This window comes from Solanum pennellii, chromosome 8 (assembly GCF_001406875.1).
Source record: "Solanum pennellii chromosome 8, SPENNV200".
Classification (NCBI taxonomy): domain Eukaryota; kingdom Viridiplantae; phylum Streptophyta; class Magnoliopsida; order Solanales; family Solanaceae; genus Solanum; species Solanum pennellii.
Window position 1 is genome coordinate 14,085,808 of NC_028644.1, and position 20,380 is coordinate 14,106,187.

Genomic DNA, 20,380 nt, shown 5'->3' on the forward strand with positions numbered 1-20,380 from the left:
GAGAAGATCATCACGAAAGACTTTCCAAAACACTTTTACTATTGGAATTTAGTGAATAGGATGTATCTCAGCAGCTGAGTCATTAAGTGATAGACACTCCTTAGAAAGTAACTTCCTTTCATTAAGATATGAATTGAAAGGACCCTTAGACATTGCTAAACAACTTTTCCTCTCTATGTCTGGCTCATTAGGAAAAAGAAATTTGATAACTCAAGTTCTACAATGGAATGAGGCATTATAGGCATGAGAAAGTCCATACCAAGAATGACATCAAAATCTTCCATGTGTAAATCAATTAAATCGACTATGGTACTCTTGTGATTGCTTAAAATGGGATAATCACGATAGACTTTCTCTGCTAGAATAGACTCACCAATAGGTGTAGAAAATTGAATGGTTCAGTACGTTGCTCAGGAATAGCATTAAAATTCATAGCAACATATGGATTTACAAAAGATAAACTCACTCTTAGGCCTACGAAAGCATAAACTATAAAGTCAAATACTGGGAACATACCCATTAGAACATCTAGTGAATCCCCTTTCTCTTGCGGCTATTGATATCACATAAGTGGTTTGATCCTTTGCCAGTACTGAAAGTGGACCCTCTAGGTGCAACTCTGTCTTGTGGAGCAACTGAAGAAGACTAGGCTCTTTTGCCACCATTACCATTTTCATTGACACCACCCATGAAATGCCCATTATGACCACATTTGAAAAACCTAGTGGAGCCTTTACGACATGTACCTGAGTGGTTCCTACCACACTTAGAACATGAAGAAGTCTTGCTAGCCCCTTGGGCCATGCTTTTTCATAATAAGTAGGTTTAGCTTTGAAACTCTTGCTATTGAACTCACCTTTGTTATTAGGTGCAGGTGCACTAGCAGATGATGGAGTAGGTCCCTTCTGTTTCTGTTGGAAGGATGACCTACGAAAATTACTCTTGCGGTGTCCGGACTCATTCCATGTCTTAGATGTCATGTTCTTAAACTATTCTCTATAGATTAGCTTCACTTCGTCAACCTGCTTCACATAGACGATCAACCTTTAGATATCAATGTCACTTATCAACATTGCAGCCCTACCCTGCTTTCTTCATAGACGAGATAATCGAACAATAAACAGTCTCATTCTTCTCCTCAATCCGTAAACATCTCCGGCGCATACCGTGATAGTTGGGTGAACTTCAACCCATACTAAAAGAAAAAAGAATATTATTTAAGTTTGAGTAACTCACGTACCTTAGTCTCTTTTAGTTCTCGAGTGAAGAAACACCACAAGAAGGCCTCTTCATACCACGCCCAACTCCCATGTGGTGTATCTCATCTATACCCTCTTTCCACTAATGAATCTAAGTCCTATAATCATTCTTTAATTGACATTCAACTAGCACAATCTGTCAGTATCAACAACATCCATAACCTCAAAGACCTTCTTTAATGTCACATCCGGGTTTACCCCCTAGACGTAACTGGCGTCGTTGTCCTATTTGAAGACTAAGACTTAGCCTCTTAGATTACATCATTACATTCAGAGGTCAAATTTTGCGGAATATTTAAAAATTTTCATTTCTTCTATTTGGAGGTTTACATAGACCTCTATATACACATAACATATATATCGAGTATAAATAGACCCTTCTTATAGGAAGGCTACATAGCCTTCTACTGTTATTGCACATAAATATATATAAGATAGAACATAGTCTTCAAAGATTGTCTCACCTCATAACCATCCAAAACAATTAGAAGTTTGCGCATAGCCCATACATCAATGTAAAGAGAGCTTCATATAGGTTTTATACATTCTGTACTAAAATGAAAGGAGATAGAATATAGGAGTCTTAGTACTAAAACCCAAACATAAGCTCGATATTGGCATCACCCTAAGAAAAGGAGGACTGACCCTACTTAAATGATGAAAGGATCCAAGTCTTCTTCAAGTCACCTTCCAAAACACTTCAACGATCGGAAGCTAAAATGTTCGGGAAAAAGAAAGAAACGGGGTTAGTACGCCACTTATACTAAGTATGAAACCATATGTGCACATACTTGAAAAAACATGCTAATAAAGAGGACATTTCATGAAGTATGCGTTTTTAATTTAAAAATCATTATGAACATTCAACAAAACGACACCAAATTAATATTGCATATCCATTAAGTCATAGGCATGTTCATCACAATACTGCAACATCAAGCCTTGTGAAGTCACCCATTCATGCCATATATGTAGATACATGTTCAAGCAACTCTATCATCAAGTCATATTAACAATAAACATGAATAAGATTACATTTCATTATAAAGAAAGCAAGACAATTACCCATTATCCCCTATCAAGTCAACAAGTGCAATGACCAAGCAAAGCCCCATAACCTTACTCAATGAAGTAACCCAACAAGAATCATGATTAACTTTCTACTTGACATAGCATGACATTTATATATACATTTCATCTTACTTTAACAATATATACAAACACATATTCACAAGTGAACTAATCAATATATAGTATCAACAATGTTCAAGTTCATGATATACATATCATATATCATTATAATAATAATCATGCATAAGAACATCCTCCTAAGACTCCCCTCAAGGCTAAATAGTGCAATTCTTAGGTAGAGTCCCATACCCCTACCTAGACTAAGTTACACTCCTTATATTATCTTTGTTAGAGTTCAATCCTTTGGTTCATTTTACCTTTTGGGAACATGTTTCCCTAACCTACATAGACCACATGAGCTAGTTTGAAATCTGGTGTAATAAAACCCTACACCAAAGGAAGGCGGACTACTTGCCAAGGTAGTACCAAAACATAAAATATAGGAACTACGTGGATCCACTAGCTAGTATTCCTATGGGGGCAACATAGTTCAAGAACAAGGAGATATAGTTGGGACCCTGTTTATGCTACATGCATTGAAGTCTCCGATTTGAAGAGTACTTCAGTGCTCATACCTTCCATATGTGGGAAGGGACACTCCTCACTCTAGTTAATTCGGTGCTAAGCTAGAGTCCTTTTTTGAAATTTCTTTAAGCCATTAATTATCAATCATAGCTTAGTTTAGGTCATAGGGTATAACTCTTGTATAACATCATCATCATCATATCTCAATTAGAATTGCATAAGTATAAGTCCTTTCATTACAATTCATATAGGTGAGGTTAACATATTAGCATTTCATATCACGATAAAGCACATTGGTAGTCATCACCATCGTTATTTTCATAATTCTAAATTTGTTTTTATAATAATAATTTTCTTAAATAAAATTGTACCCCTGTACTATGAGCTATCATAGATTCTTTTGAAGGAATGACTACCCTATTAGAGTCTGCATTGTAGCCCTGCGAATTGAGAAATCATAAAAGTAACATTAGAAATGATGAATTAGGGCAACATAATTTTTTAATGGTGAATTTATATTAGAAACTTCATTTTAACTTTACATCATAAAAAAATGATTCGAAAAAAAAAAGAACATGTTGCTGCCTTTTGAGGTAAATTTTGGCCTATTGTAAATGAGAGTTCACGAACAGGATTAAACATAGTCCTAGACATGACATAGAAAAACATGCATTAGTTATTCGTAGAAATAATATTAATTGATAAATGATGTTTTCTGAAATCTCAAAAAGATACATATTACTCAATCTGTTTTATCAATATACAATACTTTCTCAACATGATTTATAAATAATTATAAACCATGTGTTTGTATCATAAAATAATTCAGTGTAGCATAAATATGAAGAATAGTTTATCATGATAGAAAATTTAAAACAAGAAATAGCATTTAGACAAGTCAAAACCACATTGTAACATCTTTAATATGGAAATAACTAGGAATGAGTTAATAATTGGAAGTGGTCGTTTTTTGGAAAAATAAAAATCTGGAAATTTTTTTATGTTTGAATAAGTTGAGGTTTGGTCAACTTCAAACGAGCATAACTCCTACCCTAGGATGATTTAGGTTTTCTTAAATATATGTAGGAAATATCTTGGAATAATCTTTCTAACTCCACCGAGTTTCAGTGATTCCGAGTTTGTATGAGTGAGAAATGTCATTTGGAAGTTGGGTAGTTTTAATTAGGAAAGTCTAATCCGGATTTTTGAAGCATATTTTAGTCTTTTCCATATGATATTATTTAATTTTGATTTTATGAGTTTAATTAGGGTCAAATATGAATTAGTTCAGTTTAGTCCATTTGAATTCATGCTAGGGCTTGGAGAAATGAGAAAATAAAAGAAAGGAGAAGAAAAACACAAGATTCGAAAAAAAAACATGCGATTAGGTTGTGGATTCAGCCAAGGATTTAATCACACGAGGTATTTGAGGCTTTCATAACATTTGGTTCTTTCACCCAAGTGCCAAACATGTTGATTTAAGCGTTAATTCATCCTAAAAGTGTTTGAAATTAATGTTCTTTATATGTTCTCTTTAATTTGATATTGTTCTTGATTTGGGCTGAAACTGAAATTTTTTTGAGATCATTATGTCAAACTATTGGGTTGATTTGAGTTAGGTTCATATGTAATTTGTTGGGTATATTTATCTAAGAATAATTAGGGGAAAAAATAGAATTTGGCTTAATTAGGGTGGAAAGATAAAAAAGAAATTTCGTCTGGAAAATCTGGGCACTAGCTACGCATCACAGACCTGCTCAACAGATTTCCGAAAAAGCAATTTGCGTCTCAGAGTGGTCAGTAATCTTTCTGCCTCAAAATGAATTTTCACAACCAAAATTTAAATACATCTCCACATTGTGGACCTGCCCTCATACAATGAATTTCTTATCCTTTCACTTGTTTATCTATCTAAAAACACTCCTAAACATCATGAGAACATTCATTTCACAAATCATGATTCTTGAATCCATAATTCAATTCAAGGAAACTTAAGAGTCAATTTTAGAAGTCAATAGAAGTTCTTTAATGTTTTTCACAAGATTGTCACAAACTTTTTAACTTTGTTTTAAGATTTAAAGTTCAAGTTGAGGAAAGAGTAAAGAGGAAAGATCGAAGTCCATTTCATCAAAAGTGTATTTGGGGACTATGTATTTCCAAAGAGATTAGAAATGTTATCAGATTTCAAGAGTTCTTTTTGAGTAATTATCACAAATCAAAGAAATAAGTTGTTTTAAAACATATGAGTTAAGATATTTTCGGTGTAGTATTGAGCAACGATATGGGGATGTGAGTTCATATTAACTCAAGTCTCTATAAACTATGTTGCCATCATGGGCAGTAAATTATCATACTTCTTGAATGACTGTTTAAGATTCTTTTAAGCATAGACTAGTGGATCCACTTAGTAACGATGTCCTATATAATGACAAAGTATAGGAGAGTTCTTGCAGCATGGGCAAGACGCTGTATCACTACTCAGGCACATAGTGGTGGTTGTCGGTTAGAGAATCTCCTAGAGAAATTATATAATTTTATTATTTGAGTAAAGTTGAGTTCTTGATTGCATTTCTTTAACAAACTAGTTGTTTTCCCCTGTTTTACAAGTTTTATATGTATTGCATGTGTTTAGTTACTCTATATTAAGTTAAGTTGTTCAGGAGTTGTGTAAATACAAGGTATGTTTTTTCGTCCAGATGCATTAAATGTTATGGTTTTGTTAGCATTATATCTAACACACTCATAAATTAAATGTAGCGATGTCATTTGTCTTGTAGTTTCTTATGATTCAGAACAGGTAACAAGGATCAACATCAAGCCCCTCGTTGATCAAGTTGAGAATCCAGAGTAAATCGATGAGCTTCCTTGCATTTTGGGGCTGTCCTTCTATTTTTATTTCAGTACTTGATGGTTCTGATGATCGGGGGTGTTGTCCCGACATTCCTCTTTGTTTTGTAGGCTTCATAGATGGTTATTTAGATCAGTTTTCTTTATATTATCATTTCAGATGTTTTTTTTAAAGAATTAAGTTGCCGTTTTGGCTATGTTTTATATATACTTAAAGTTTTGTTTTGAATTTATCTTTTAAAGTTAAGTCTTTTGCTCAGTAAGTAAGACAGGCAAAGTGTCACACCCGAGAGCACAACTTTGAAGATATGGCACTCTCGGAGTGCGACACGCGTACTTGACCTCTCGGAGGTCTTGTACAAGCCCTTGACATCTTTCATTGCATAACATGTATGAAATGTAGTATGGAATTAATACTTTCCACACAAAAACATCTTAAAATACCTTTCAAATAAAATGNTTCAAGGAAACTTAAGAGTCAATTTTAGAAGTCAATAGAAGTTCTTTAAATTTTTTCACAAGATTGTCACAAACTTTTTAACTTTGTTTTAAGACTTAAAGTTCAAGTTGAGTAAAGAGTAAAGAGGAAAGATCGAAGTCCATTTCATCAAAAGTGTATTTGGGGACTATGTATTCCTAAAGAGATTAGGAATGTTATCAGATTTCAAGAGTTCTTTTTGAGTAATTATCACAAATCAAAGAAATAAGTTGTTTTAAAGCATATCAGTTAAGATATTTTCGGTGCAGTATTGAGAAACGATATGGGGATGTGAGTTCATATTAACTCAAGTCTCTATAAACTATGTTGCCATCATGGGCAGTAAATTATCATACTTCTTGAATGACTATTGAAGATTCTTTTAAGCATAGACTAGTGGATCCACTTAGTTACGATGTCCTATATGATGACAAAGTATAGGAGAGTTCTTGCAGCATGGGCAAGACGTTGTATCACTACTCGGGCACATAGTGGTGGTTGTCGGTTAGAGAATCTCCTAGAGAAATTATTTAATTTTATTATTTGCGTAAAGTTGAGTTCTTGATTGCATTTCTTTAAAAAACTAGTTGTTTTCCCCTGTTTTACAAGATTTATATGTATTGCATGTGTTTAGTTTCTCTATATTGAGTTAAGTTGTTCAGGAGTTGTGTAAATACAAGGTAAGTTTTTCGTCCAGATGCATTCAATGTTATGGTTTTGTAAGAATTATATCTAACACACTCATAAATTAAATGTAGCGATGTCATTTTTCCTGTAGTGTCTTATGATTCAGAAATGGTAACAAGGATCAACATCAAGCCCCTCGTTGATCAAGTTGAGAATCCAGAGTAAATCGATGAGCTTCCTTGCATTTTGGGGCTGTCCTTCTATTTTTATTTCAGTACTTGATTGTTCTGATTATCGGGGGTGTTGTCCCGACATTCCTCTTTGTTTTCTAGGCTTCATAGATGGTTATTTAGATCAGTTTTCTTTATATTATCATTTCAGATGTTTTTTTTAAAGAATTAAGTTGCTGTTTTGGCTATGTTTTATATATACTTAAAGTTTTGTTTTGAATTTATCTTGTAAAGTTAAGTCTTTTGCTCAGTAAGTAAGCCAGGCAAAGTGTCACACCCCGAGAGCACAACTTTGAAGATATGGCACTCTCGGAGTGCGACACGCGTACTTAACCTCTCGGAGGTCTTGTACAAGCCCTTGACATCATTCATTGCATAACATGTATGAAAAGTAGTACGGAATTAATACTTTCCACACAAAAACATCTTAAAATACCTTTCAAATAAAAAGAATAGAAGACTCTAAGTCTCATTATGCCATCCTTAGACTTTAATAAATACTTGGGACACGACCCATACAATCGAAATATGACAATCTAATATCTATTATAATACTTTGAAATAAATAAGTCTAAAGACAATTATGCCCTCGAGTCAAGTGAGGACATACTTCAACTTTACTTGAACAGTAACAAGATTCCAAGCTTGCTTCAACGATACCTTTCACCTGCTAAACGCACCTTTAAAGATAAACAAAAGTATGAAATTAGTCCAAACACATAAACTAAGTATGGCTTAATACATAAAATCATGAGAGCGGACATTTATGAGAAATATGCTCTTTTTGATTAAAACGTCATATTAAAATTATAATAACCACATTTAAGCACCAAATATCACAATTAAAACACATTACAAATTATACTCAATTTATATGTATGTTACAGTAAAATCACAGTGAACTCATAGTGAGCTTACAGTCACTGTAACTTCACCAATAATTCATTCATTACAATATAGAATCAATAACACCTACAAATAACACAACCATGAGATCCTTCTACCAATGGTGATTCTAAGGCTCACTTGAGTGAGTTATGAAGCGACCGCCACAACATAACATATGTATATATAATATGACATTATCCTCTAAAATGTTATCAAAATACTTAGTTAAGTAGTTCAAGAAGAGAACACCCATACACACTCTCCAAGATTACCTAAATAATCTTTAAGACTACCTAAGTTTAGATCATATCTAATTCATCCACCAACTTTTCTATCTAGAGTCATTCTTAAGACTTCCTTAGGTAAGACATGAAGAGACCATCCTTTATGCCCCCTTCACACCTTAACTAGAAAACCCTTAAACTACTCTAGGTAAGTACTTATTCATTTACATACTTTCTAACTTAATTCATTATTTTTATCAGCTCACTCAAGAGTCATCCAACATATCATGACATTCAAGTAATGGTCTTGGAAAATATCTAGGGACTCACATACTAATATCTTAAAAGCCTAATCATGCAATGTCTAGATAGCGTCCCATACCACCACCTAAACTTCATTGTACTTCTCCAACACTAGTAGGTATACCATATGATAAGAATATCAAATAACCGACATAGACCATACTAGCTATGCATGGAATATGGAGTCATGAACCTACTCCTATGAAGGTTTGTTCTACGGGCCAATGGTAGAAATAGGACACATCCCATGTAGTCACTTGGTTAAGGAATATGAAGGGTTTCTTTGTTCTATAATGTCATCTTATTTTTTAGCAACTCCCCTAGTCATACTCACTCGATGCTAGCCTTTGTTCTTATAGAGTAATTCATATAAATGATCACATGAAGAGGTTCCATATCTAGTTTATAACCCAATCACATTACACCTTACCAAAGAGGTCCCCTAGGGCGGCCTTACAATGGTTAAGAGGACAGCTCCATGATTTTCCTAAGGATGATTCATTCCGTTCCAGAAAATCAACCTTAATTCCACCATTCACACAAGAAGGATACTATTATCACTTTCGACTTCAAGGATATCATAACCTTATATATAGGTTGAAGGTTCCACATAAAGGACCTTCTTAGCTATGTTCAAGGTCACATATCGGTCACACATACAAGACTAAGAATATTTAGCATACTAAGTCAAGAAGTCATATTCACATTATACATGTATCATCTAAGGGACACAAGTCTATCAAAACTAAACACACACACACTTCACATATAACATATAATTATATAAGAACATAAGCATAACCAACATCATCTATATGTATCTCTATTAACTTCTATAATATCATAAATATAACCATAATAAGACTCACATAATCAAGTATGAAGAATCATGCATCAACCATAAGACTACACACATAAGGACATAGTCAAAGTCTAACGTGATCACAAAATTTCAATAGAAGAACACATACTTTCATATTACTCACAATTACATAGATATGATCATACGTCACATAAATCAACTACACAAACAATCATAATACATAAAGTAATGCCGACAAGGCCATGATCATTATAATTCATGAAGTAACGCCGACGAAATTCACAAGTAAAGCACATAGCAACACCACCATAAGTGGACCATACGAACAACAACCGAATTTAAGACCTAAATTACATAAAATAGAGAGAATTAGGACAGCGTACCACCAATCCACTCTCACCACTTCAATCCATATCTAAATCATCCAACACAATACTTAAAGGCCCTTACCCATGGCCATGATAACCAATTCAGTCCAATACTAACAATCGACAATGAATCAAAGGTAATTAAACATAGAATTGTGAATATAGGGTAGCATATTAATGATTCTAACATGATTCTATCATAATTCAATATCCCTAATTAAACTACATAAGAATTCAATAGCATTAAGACATGATCAAGTTACCCACAAAGTAGTCATAAACTAGGGTTCATGAATTACATGGGTTCATAGAGTAATTAGGTTAAAACCATCAAATGAACATTAATTCAATCACTATATAATGATTCAAAATGTTTTATGCAAGAACCCATGGATAGATATCAAAATTGGCCAAGTTCCTCTTTGAAAGACTTATAATTCACTTTGAAGTTTGGCTCCTTGAAGAAAAGAGATTCAAGGATGAAGAACCTTACCTTGATTGATGCTATACCACAAATTTTATGAAGAGTTGATAATGAATCACCAACAAATCTTCAATCCAATCTCTATTGTGAGTTTTAACTACGATAGAGTTCTAGAGAGTTTCTTTGAGATTTTGGGTTTTGATTTGGAATAATGAATTCTTCTAGATGTTTAGGATTTATAAACCCACATGAAATACCAAAAATTTTCTTCGGTAACCGCCCAAACAGTTATTTTGATGTGAGGTGAATTTACCAATTCACCCCTTTACTTTACAAATCTGCGAAATTGCAGACTCAATCAACGCCTGCCATCGACGCCTCGTAGACCAACCAATGGACCATTCTGCTTTTCCGTGGTTTGGGTTAGAGGCTGGAAAAAACAAGGAAAATTCCACCAGCCTAAGTTTAACCTATGCCCTTCACCTATGGGGCATCGACTGACCTACTGGACATCGATAGCGAACCGTAAGTGAGGCTGGTTTTGATAACATTCGGCTACATGTTGGATACCCTTTGTTGGTTCGTGGGGACTTTTGCCCGAAATTTTCCAACCTGAATAAGTTTGTACATGAGTTTAGGACCTCCCAATTCAATTCATCAAAAACAAACAGGTAAAATTCGACGAAACGCACTAAGACACACAAGGTTGTTTCAAGGTAAACCTTTCTAATGTCATGGACGTTCTTGGATGTTTGACCTCCAAAATTCATGAAAATTTAACCACCGCCTCCTATGCTCATTATAACCCATTTTATGACTTCAAATCATCAATACATAAGATTTAGGATCTAGTTTCACCAAAGTCGTTTCGAGGTGTTACACCAAAGTTTCTCTTGGGGCTAGTGATGGTTCTTAAGTGCTACTCCCGCGCTGGGTGCAGGCTCAGGGCGTGAAAAGAATTGTATCAGAGCCTAGAGTACAAGAGTCTTAGGGAGTGTCTGAAATAGTTCTTGTAGAGACTTAGTTATCTAGGTGAAGCGCTCCACATTTATAACGAGAATATTGCAACACTTCATTAGTTACTCCACTAAACAGGGCTGCAACTAGAGGAGCTATTTCAAGTTAACCGAGGAACAACTGTATTTATGCGATAACTTGTTGTCAAGAGCAAGAGAACTCTTCAAATGTTGTCACTCGTATAATCAAAATATTTTCTTTTGATTTTATATGCTTTGCTAGACCGAGAAGCCAATTTATCTTTTGTAACCCCATATTTATAAGTTTGATGTTATTGCTGAGCAACTCTGTGAACCCTTTTGTATTTCTACACCTGTTAGGAAGTCTATTCTTGCTGTGCGAGTATTTCATGATTGTGTCATTTCCAATAATCACAATGACACCATGGCTGATTTAATTGAGTTAGATATGGTAGATTTGATATTCTAGGTAAGGACTGACTTAATGCCTGTTATGAATCAATAGAGTAGGACTTGAGTTGTCAAATTCCCAATTTCTAATGATCCAAGTCTTATAGTTGAAAAGTAGTTTAACAGTGCCAAAGGGTCATTTTATTTCATACCTTATGGAAATAATGTTAGTTTCCAAGGTGTGTGCCTATCAATTAGTCTGAGTTAATTATTCTAGTGTTGAAATACCTCCTATTCAGTTAGTTCCTATAGTAAAAGAGTTTTCAAAAGTTCTCCAAATGAACTACTCAGAGTTCCTCCAAAGAGAGAGATAGACTTTTCTATATATATTCTTCCTAATACTCATTCCATATCTATTCTCTATATAGAATGGCACCAACAAAGTTAAAAGAGCTTAAAGAACGATTGAAGTATCTCCTTGATAAGGGTTTCATTCGACCAAGTGTTGCACCTTGGGGCGCTCCAATCTTATTTTTGAGAAAGAAGGATGGTTCTCTTAGGATGTGTAGAGATTATCGCCAGTTGAACAAGGTTACCATCAAGGAAAAGTATCATCTTTCGAGAATTGATGATCTTTTCGATAAGCTGCAGGGTGCTTCAGGTTTTTCTAAGATAAACATCATATCTAGATAGAATTAGTTAAGATTAAGGGAATGTGATATTACGAAGACAAAATTAAGGATATTTCATGTTCATTATGAATGTCTTTTCATATCGTTCGGTTTTACAAATGCACCGGAGCGTTCATGGTCTTTATGAATAGAGTTTTAAAACATTTTTAGCTATGTTAGTCTTCATTGATGACATACTGATCTACACGAGGAGGGAAGAAAATCATGCTAACCATCTTAGAATAGTTCTTCAAAAAATAGAACAATAAGAAGTTATATGGTAAGCTTTCTAAATGTGAGTGTTGCCTTGGAATGTGGTGTTCTTGGGCCACACAGTTTCAAGTGAGGGAATTAGTGTTGATATTCAAAAGATGCAGGCAATGCACAGTTTTCCTAGAGCCACGGTTCCAACTTATATTAGGAGTTTCTTGGGTGTGGCTAGATATTATAGAAGGTTCTTAGAGGGTTCTCGTCTATTATGACCCGTTTGACAAAGTTGACTTGGAAAATGGTGAAATTTCAATGGCTTTAAGCTTATGATAAAAACTTAAGAAATTTAAAAGGAGGTTGGCTACTGCCCTAGTATTGATTTTAATAGAAGGTACTAAAGGTTTTTTGGTGTATAGTGATGCATCTAAAGGTTGTTTAGGTTGTGTTTTGATGCGGATTGGAAAGTAATAACTTATGCCTCAAGACGGAGAAAGTTCATGAGAATAATTTCCAAACACATGACTTAGAGTAGGATGATGTAGCTTTTGCTTTGAATATATGGTGTCATTATATTTATTGTGTTCATGTTGATGTATTTACTTATCACTAAAGTCTTAAATCTGTGTTCACTCAGAAAGATTTTAGTCTTATATCGAAAAGGTGGTTACAATTACTCATGGATTATGATATGAGTATTCTTTACCACACATATAAGCCAATTGTGGTTGATGTTGCTTTAAGAGGATGTCTATGGGTAGTAGCACTCATGTTGATGAAGAAAAGAGAGAGTTGGAAAAACATATGCATAAACTTACACACATATTCAACTGATGGACTCCACATAAGGAGGAGTAGTGGTGATGAATGGATTTGAATCTTTGTATGTAACAAACGAATTTTGTCGTTACAGAAAAGCCAACGGAGAAAGAATTGGGGCTAGAAAATTTTTTTGTAGTAACTTGAAATTCCTAGTCTAGTCCAGATTTGGATGAAATCTGAGTCACTGAGGTCTAGGAAAATCTAGAAGGGAATGAGAGATCTGATTATGAATTTGATTACATGAATGGAAATTTAAGAGGATAAGGAACCCTTACGTGGTTGAATAAAGGTTAATATAACTCCGAAAAATGATCATAGCGAGAAGGGATAAAATTCTATCTCTATGCAAGCTGCTAGTGCGGGATACGGGTGCTAGAGCGGGGCTGCCAGAGTGGGATGAGGTATTCAATAACGCTATAGACGTGACTTAAAGTCATAAATAATCCCCCAAAACATTATTTTTCTACACATTTCTACTTTTAGAGCTAAGGAACGACCCTAGTGGTTTTCTTCACAATTTCCCACCATTATTGAGGCTAAAGTATGGCGTTAACTTCCCGAGTCAAACTTTCAATTCGTAGAACCAAATTTCTTAGGTTATTATCAATGGGGAAGGGTATTTATATGAAAATTTTATGGGATAAAATGCTATTCTGTCTATGGGGATTAAGGTTTTGGTCTATGGTTATTGTGTTTGTTATAATCTGGATACTCACGAATTTGATTGGTCATCCTTTCTTATATTAACTGTTTGTAGACCTAGAATAAGTGGGATGAATTCGAAAAGGGGAGATCAAGGGCCTTAGGGAATTCAAGATAGGATTCAATGTAGGAGATAGTTATTATTTCATATGTGTGATATATGTTTGTTTTGCTTCAGTATGATGCATGTATGCATGCGAATGTTGCATTTAGATCATAGTAATATTAAATGAGTATGACCCAATAAATATATTCCATGTATCACCTCTTGTTGTATGATTGTGAAATATACATTGTGATTGTAATTGTGGTGTTTTTAATGGAGGGAATTGTCATGTTCCGACAGTAGTAACTTGAATCAGATTGCCACTTCCAGCATAAAAATGGGATTCGATTGCTATGTTCCGGCATAACTATATGATCGGGTAACACATTACAGTGCACTAATAGTTTGGGCTCGGGTTCTATAAGATGACTATAGAATTAAGTTTCATGGGTGGACTATTGACTTGTTATATTTTGTCTTATCGTTATGAAAATGAAAATTGACTATGACTTATGACTTCTATAAGAGTTCTACTTAGTGTGTGTAGGGTATGGGATTTCATTCATATTTTCCACAAGTGGACTTTATTTTTTGTGGTGTGGTTCTCTTATTGAAGCATGTGAAAATTTTTGCTGCACGTAAATATTAATTGATATTGTATATGTTCGGTGAATACATATTTATGATTTTGTAATAACTTATATATGTTTCACTTAGTGGGATAGTCGTGTGATTCTACCAGTAAAAGATGGTTGTGTATTGATACTACACTTGCTCTTATTTTTTTTGAGTACAGGGCATATTCTGACGAGTATTGATAAACCTCAGGTATGTGACTTTTGAGCGTGACCGGATTCAAGGGTGAATTAGTTCTTTCAGGCTTCCATGTATATGTCTTCTTTAAGTCCACTCTTTTCAAACTCAGACTATTTGTTTAAGGTGATTTTTTAGTTTAGGGGTTGTAACCCTGTTCTTAGACTTGTCGTTAGTAGAGTTTGGTACATAGACTTTAAGGTTCTAGGTGTATTTTCTTCCGAATTTGTTTGGTTGTTAGACCTTTTGTTGGTGTTTATGAGAACTCCCTATTTCTTTTCTTCGTATTTGGATTAGTTGGTTACTATTAGTGGTTCTCCCAACAGAAAATTATTGTGTGTTACACTCACGAGGGTCTGCGTCATGATAAAAATGGTATTAGAGACCTAGGTTCATTGATCTCATTCTACCAAAGCGAGTGTAAGAGTGTCTTACGGAACGATGCGAAGAAATTTGTACTTTTCTTCAAATATTATAGGGCTTTAGGAAAAAATCACTTCTTTCTACTTCTTCATGCTATGACAAGAATCCAATTGGTATATGGGTGATACAAATTGGTATCTTTCCTCTTAACCCTATGGTCCAAACTTGAGAAATAAAAGTGAAACATTATCAGTATCAAGAGAGGATGTGTATAAACTATTGACAGGTGAATCGAGTCACTATTCCAAAAAAGTATCCACTGCCTTAGATAAATGATCATTTGACTAACTGCATGGTGCATCATTTTTCTCTGAGATGATTTAGGGTCTAGTTACCATCAACAAGAGATTGAGGCGGTTAAGAACTTGTAATACTCCAAAAGTTTAAGACATTAAATATAGACTCACATGTTTATATAAGGTTAGTAACACTTTGATAAGACCTAAAATAGTGTTAATAAATCATTTGGGATGTTTTGGAGTCAAGACATCAAGAAACGTCCATGACGTCCGGAAGCTAGTCTAATTTAACTAGTAAAATATCCTTAGGCTTCGAGAATATTTAGATTTGTCGTATGAGGTCATAAACATGTAAAATGACTTTAAATAGATAAAACCTTGTAAATAGAGAGAAAACGTCCAGATTTGAGCCCCCGAGGATCCCAAACTTTGCTTGGCAAGCTGCCAAGGTAGTAGCCATATGACACATAAGAGAAACAAGTCCGCATCGCGGACTTGGATGGCCACTGTTCAAATTTAAAGGTTTCATCGGGGGAAGTCGCGGACTCTACGGTCTCGATAAATAATTTAGAAAATCATGCAGGAGCTGCTCCGCCTCGCGGATTTTTTCCCCGACAAAAGTATTAAAATTTGAATTCTACTTTGACTTCATTAAAGGGAGAACTTAAGTGAGGGGTATTTTGGGTATTTTATGGGAGGTCTATACATTTATTTTAAATAGGTTTTCATACATTTTACTCACTCAAATCAAATCCCCAAAATCAAAACCAAAAGCTCTCACCTCTCTCTACTTTCTCTTTCTATTCAACCTCCATTGAAGGAAGACGAAAGCTTTAAGAAGAAGACCAATTTACCTAGGATTTCACTTGAATTTTGTGTATATTTATTAAGGTATGGGTTCTTCACTCTTGGGATTCCTTTCCTCAAGACATTCTCTCAAAGTTGATTTCTAAAAACCCAATTCCAAGGGTATTTTTGATTCTAATGGGTTTTCTTCTTAACTTCAAATAGATGATTCATTTTGATTAATTGTTATTAATTATGACTAAATGAGTATATATTGTTTGTTAATTGAATCAATATCATGTAGATCATGTCCCCCCCTTATTCCCCATATCTTGAATCTTGCTTATGAATTGATGGAAATTGATCAATATATTGATGGTTGGACTTGTTTTATCTATTCTAGTTCATTCATGTACTTCCTAGGGTAATATAATAATGGTATTGGATCTATTTATTGAAGAATTCATGATGAACCCTTTTCCCCTAATCCTAGTTTATGAATTGAAGTTAATTAGGATAGTGATGATGCAATTGATTTCATTATTATGTTAATTACTATTGGGTAACAATGTTACACTCATTATTTGGTGTAATTTGATGGTTGATGGAAAAACCTTGGTGATGGATTGTTAAGGAGATTGGGGTAAGTCTTGTGATTTCAATACTTTACTTCAATAATGATTACTTGTGTTAAGTGATGAAGTTTTAGTGAAGTATACCTTATGATAAGATTGTTAAGGGTTGGTATGATGTTGAATTCAAATGTTTTGAATTATGAATTATGATTTATTGGCTATCATGTAATCATATAAGTATGGTGATGATTTACCTATGTGCCTTATCATAATGTTAATATGAATGTGCTAACCTTACATGTGTGAATTGTAATGAAAGGAAAATACTCATACAATTACTATTGATCTATGATGATTATTATATAAGGGATAGTCTCTATGACCTAAATTAAGATATGACTATTAATAATTCTTAAAGAAATTTCAAAAGGGACTTTCGCTTAGAACTGAGTGAACTTGTAGGTGAGGGTTGACCCCTTCCCAATAAGGGAATGTAGGGTTCACCATGGCTCTCATGGGGTGGATAGCCTCATAGTTCTAAAAGTTCATAGAGTGATGTTTCCATGACAACCCCCAAGCTCCAAAAACTATGTTGCAACCATAGGAATACTAGCTAGTTGATTCACCTAGATGCTATGTTCATGTTTCGTTCTACTTTGGCCGGTAGACCACCTTCAATCGTCGTAAAGATTTACAACACAATATTCCACAGTTACAACTTGTGGTCTATATCGATTAAGGCAAGTATTCCCAAAAGTAAAATGAAGAAATATAGTAAACACTAACTAGGGTGACTTAAGAGTTTGACTTAGCCTAGATAAGGGTATGGGACTCTACCTATGCCTTGCACTAGTTTACCTTGAGGAAAGCCTTAGGTGATTGTTTTAATGATCTTATAATGTGACTATTACGTGTATGCTGATTTTACATGTTAGTGATTTTATATGGTCCTAGTTTCACTTATGAACATGTTGATGGTCTTTATTGCTAAAGTATGAGGAGAATTACTCTTGATTCTATGATATGTGTAGTTAGGATTTTATTATGATCTTTTATTTGGTTTACTTGATTATGTAGGGTTATCGGGTTTTACTGTGTCATTGCACTTGTAGGATAAATGATGGGTTGTGGGTAAAGGTCCTGATTTTGTTATGATATTATGAACTCTTATATATGTTGACTTGACTATACTTGAAGATGTTGGTCTTGTGTTGTATATGGCCTTGAATTTAGAGTTTGTGTTAATTCATTTATATGGGTTTTTTTTATGTTCATAAGGTTTTCCAAATCAAATTAGCATGTTTAGAACAAATGTCCTCTTTAGCACGATTTCAATTGTTTTATGTTCATATACTCATACTTAGTATGAGTGTGTACTAACCCATGTGGTATGTTTACTACAAAACGTAGGGTCCAGGCGTTGAGCTTATAGAATGACTTTGCAGACTACTTGGATATTCGCCCAGGGTTCGGTAGGTCCTCACCTTCCAAGGACGATGGCACTATCTCGATATTGATGTTGTTGTAGTTATAAGACTTTTAGTTCTTTACTTTTCATTTGGAGACGATTGTTATATAAGCCTATACGAGGCTCTTTGTTATATTTAAGTATAGGTTAAGCCTAGATCATTGTATTTATTTTAGATGGTTCTAATATGAGACATATTATTCACTTCCTATGAGATTATGTTCCTATACTAGGTATTTTAAATAAACATAGAAACCTATGTAGTGCTTCCTATTACGAGGAGTCTAAGTAACTCCCTATATGTATATTTTTCTTAAGCAAGATCTCTATGTAAACGTCAATGTAGAAGAGAAGAAAAGTTTTTAAATTTTCAAAATTTTTAACATATAAAAGTGGTGATGTAAGCTAAGAGGATATTCTTAGTCCTCGATGAGAACGCCGACGCTGGTTACGTCTAGGGGGTGCTCCCCGGATGTGAAAAACTTTGTATCTGAGAATGAAATTGATATTGTTAGGATGGATGTCTCATTGAACAACATCTACATAGGTTCTTATTCAAAATTGTGAAGCGCGCCACCATTATTAGTGAGATGCTATATAATGCTTTGGAAATTCTCATTTTCTTGGTAATCCAATATCATTCCTCCAGAGTCTACTTTATGTGTGCTTTCACCTAGACCTTATATTGTGGTTATATGTATTAATGCTCGAAGGGAATCCGCACAAATACTTGATGAAAAGATTGCTAATGCGGGAGTCCTCTCTGTGCCAATCAAGATCCTCCTCTTGACAAAGTTTCTAACGATGATCAAGCTCCGGCCATTCCTCCAGTCTTGTTAGATGGGGACAAAAGGGCAGACTTTCTCCATATGGCCCAAGCCAATACTACATAAGTACAAGCCATCACTACACAAATGTAACAACCCTAAAAATGAATATGATCAAGACTTAGGGTGTCAAGAATGCTTGTGATTAAACCAAGGTTCACACGGATTGATACGCGTAGAACCATACCTTAGAACCCTTACTACGATAAAGTTAACTAACTTGGGGAGTTAGTTGGGCTTAGAAAGGTTGGAACAAACCAAGAAAGTCTCGCGAAAATGAAGATTTAATCGAAGAAGCCTTTGCCGGACATAAAAGAAGAGATGTTATGCTTTGAGGGTCCAGGGGTAAAATGTTCATTTCCAGGCCAAGGGTAATATTGTTATTAACCTGAGGAATCAATAAATTAATTAATTAATTTAATTAAAAGAGATTTTTAAATTTGGGGCGACCCAGACTGACCCATTTCGCAAATGGGTTGCCACTCCGGTTCGAGCCCCACTAGGAGCAGAATTGATGATTTAATCATCAATTAAAATCTATTCATTAAGGGTAAAGGGTACTTTGTATTAATAAAAATATATCAGATTTTTATTAAGTTTATTATATCCTATTTTGACTAAGTCTTGAATTTAGTCTCCTAATCCTAATAACTCTCTCTCCCTCATATGTATCAATCTCTCTCATGTTATTCTGCCAAACACAACAAAAACTAGAAAATAAATCACGAGTTGTTTACACTTGAATAACTCACAAGAATTTTAAAGTAAAAGACAAAGTAATCAAAACGTCAAGGCTAAGGGAGGTTCCTCGAGTGGGGTTTACGTTGAAGAGAATTGGGTGTGGTTTGGAGGAGTTTCCAGGCAGCAACTTCACACTTGAACAACATCAGAAGGTATGGGTTTCTCTCCAGGAATTCTTTCTTCAAGAGTACTTTCCTTCAAAGGTTTCTCAAGCTATTGAAAACTAAGGTTGTTCCCCTTTATATGTCCCTGTCCTTAGCTCCCAAACGAATTCATAGGATGGGTATGTTGTGCTGACAGACTTAGGCATGATTGACGTATTTATAGTAAGTGTGAACATGTTTTAAGTGAGGGAAATTACGAAAATGATATTTGAAGTGTAACAAAAAATTATTGTTGTGTATGCATTGTGGGCAGTGGCTTTAGCCACTGTTTTGGGGTCGAATATTCATGTGTTTTTGATTTATTTTATGTGTGTAATGTGTGTACAATGTGGTGTTCATTATAATGAGAAATGTTTGGTTGAATAGAACTCTTTTAGGTAAGTAAACTCATGAAAGAGGTGA